General features: G+C 40.5%; 1 non-coding gene across 1 annotated transcript; it reads right to left on the reverse strand.

Moving 5' to 3' along the window:
- Nucleotides 1-520: 520 nt before the first annotated feature.
- On the reverse strand, nt 521-684 carry LOC118452027. Its single transcript, XR_004841664.1, has one exon. It is a non-coding gene; the product is annotated as a U6 spliceosomal RNA (small nuclear RNA).
- Between the last annotated feature and the right edge of the window lie 2,107 nt (nt 685-2,791).

The raw sequence follows: 2,791 nt of genomic DNA on the forward strand, positions 1-2,791 counted from the left end.
TCTTTCAGGGCAGGAGACATGGTGTGTGGTGTTGGGTTGTTGCATAATGAAGGTCTGGTTCCATCACTGCTGCACCTTCTCAGTTTCATCAAAATTCATTCTTCATTAATCTGGGTGATTCTTATTGTAATACATTTGATATGGCATATAGCAATCGTAAAAATGATGACATATGTTATTATACAGCAATTAACATCATACAATTCAGTTCATTGGCTATTTTCACCCAAAATCGAATCCCCTTGGGGTACACATCAGATTTCCCCATCCTGCCGCATCACCCACCAAGTACACCCAGGTCCTTGAGCAAAAGTAATCCCACGAATGGGTTTGCCTTTGCCTGAGGCAGGAGTAACCCAGACTGTCTTCCCCAGTATATTTTTTGCATGCACTACAGGGATTTTATCCCCCTCTATAGTACAGAAGAGGTTTGATTTAACAGGGCCAGCTGGATTGGCAGATCCTCTAGTGTTGACTAATCAAGTGGCCTTTGCTAAATGTGTATCTCAATGTTAGAATGAAAAATATGGAACGCTTCATGAATTTGCATGTCATCCTTGCGCAGGGGCCATGATACCATAGGCACTTGTGATTTTCCTCAGAAATTCTGAAACTGTAGTTAGTAAATCTTACGTCTTTCCAACCTTTTAAGTACAATTTTTTCATGATGAATAAAATTAAACAAAACCACCCCAAACCAGGCTTAGAAGCAGCCTTTATTTTTTTAACTGCAGAGATTAAGGCAGTAGTATTACTTACAGCAGGGAGAAAAAAAAAAACAACCTAGAGTGAAGAAATCAGAGACAAAAAAGTGTATAACTCACCAGTAGCCATTAACAGTGGTCATTGGCCTAATATCACACACAGCTGTCTGTGCCAGAAACATCTTTCTGGCATTCATTTTCAAGTAAAGCACAATGCTTATTAAGCATTTCAAAAATACTTCTCTTATAGTTGTTCCACTCCAGCAAGGAATATCTATATAACCTATCAAAACAGTTGGCTACACTTTATATTGTGTATATGTTAAGATTTTACTGGATGGGTGAATGATTACAATGTCTATCTTCAGATTCTGTATAACTCCCTTTGCACATTTATCATTAAGTCAAGAGCTAAAGAGAGGGGCTCATAAAATCAGTATCAATCATCAAGGTCTTCGCAGAGCATCAGGGACTTCCTGCCCGTCTCCAGAGAAATGGCTACCTGCGGTAGCAGAACAAGCAGTGGCGGGTATGTAAAGGGCTATTCAGATTTTTAGTATTTTCTTGTCTGAGCAGAGTCTGCTTAATGTACTGAGCTTATGTAAGGCTGCACTTCCACAGACAGGGGAGCAAATGTAACAGCTTGCTGATGCCAAAACGAAGAGGTCTCACTCCTTCCTTCCTCCTCCCTTTTTCTCTCCTTCTTCCTTCCCTGCCTTCCCTCTCCTCATCGCCCTACTGCTAAAGCCAGCATGTCCTGCCCTATCCCTTGTCTACAGCACTTTGAAATCCTTCACTGTCTCAATTTACTTCACTAACCTGAAAGAAAACCACCCAGATTTGCACAGTGTTGTATGTCCTCTGTTTTAATGAGTTACATGGACATAGAATTTCAGTAGGTTGTTAGAGCTGGCACAAAATAAACTGTGGGACCACATGACCCAGAGTGAGGAAGGGGTATAGGCAAAGGGAGCAGAACCTTTTCTTTCTGGCAAGAGTGTGATGTGACACCAGCTCAAAAGATTTTCAGGCATGTGAACACTGGGCTGAGAGCTGCTGCCCCAGCAGGGAATGGGCTTCTTGTAGGTATTCTGTCATGAAAGCTCAGTGGATGTCTTGCATGCTGTAGGGTGTGAATAACAGCACGAAGTTCTTAAACTGCTTCCTTCATACAGTTTCATAAAATCACAGTGTAGGATTTAATTTTGTAAACATGGTTGTAATTTAATCAGATGGGAAGAGTGAACTATATGGGTAATGTCATTGGAATACACACTCTAGATTATCTCTTTCAGCACTCCTGTTATCTCTTCAAAATCTGGTATCTGGTATCTCATACAGATATGTAAGAGAAATAGGAATAGCAGACAAATACTTAATGACCATGAAGTAGTATGGTGCTGTAGAGTACGATTGTAACAGTGTAAGGATATTAGTTACATGGAAGTGTAAGAAGAGAAAATGTTTGTCCTTAGATCAAATACTATTGCTGAAATTATACAATTCCTTTTTAAGGTGTCACCCAGAATACCTTGAAAGGGGAACAGCAGGTATCCACCAGCAATATTTGTGTTCCAGTGGAGAGAATAAACCCATCTAGTTCCCCTGCGTTAAAAAGGCAAGTCTGAAATATTTTGTAATTCACTGTGTTAAAAGCAGCACAGACAGCAATACTTTGAGCAAGTTCTTACTATGGCCAGGATCTTACAAGTAGGTCACAGTTTAATACCACTAGTGTAATCTCTGTTCTGCGCCTGAGGCTGGACTCTGATTGTTGATTTAATGTCTTGTTCAAACTTGATGGTTATTACTTGTTAGTGGGGAACTGGAAGCCTGAGATGGGACCATAGCTGAAAGGCTTTTGCCATCTTAGAATCATAGAATCATTTTGTTGGAAAATACCTTTCAGAACATTGACTCCAACCATACCTGTCCACTACTAAACCATATCTCTAAGCACCTGTCTTTTAAATACCTCCAGGGATTGTGACTCAATCACTTCCCTGGGCAGCCTGTTCCAAAGCCTGATAACCCTTTCAGAGCAGAAATTTTCCCTAATATCCAATCTAAACCTCTCCTGGCACAAC

This window comes from Egretta garzetta, unplaced genomic scaffold (genome assembly GCF_000687185.1).
Source record: "Egretta garzetta isolate BGI_Z169 unplaced genomic scaffold, ASM68718v1 scaffold174, whole genome shotgun sequence".
NCBI lineage: Eukaryota > Metazoa > Chordata > Aves > Pelecaniformes > Ardeidae > Egretta > Egretta garzetta.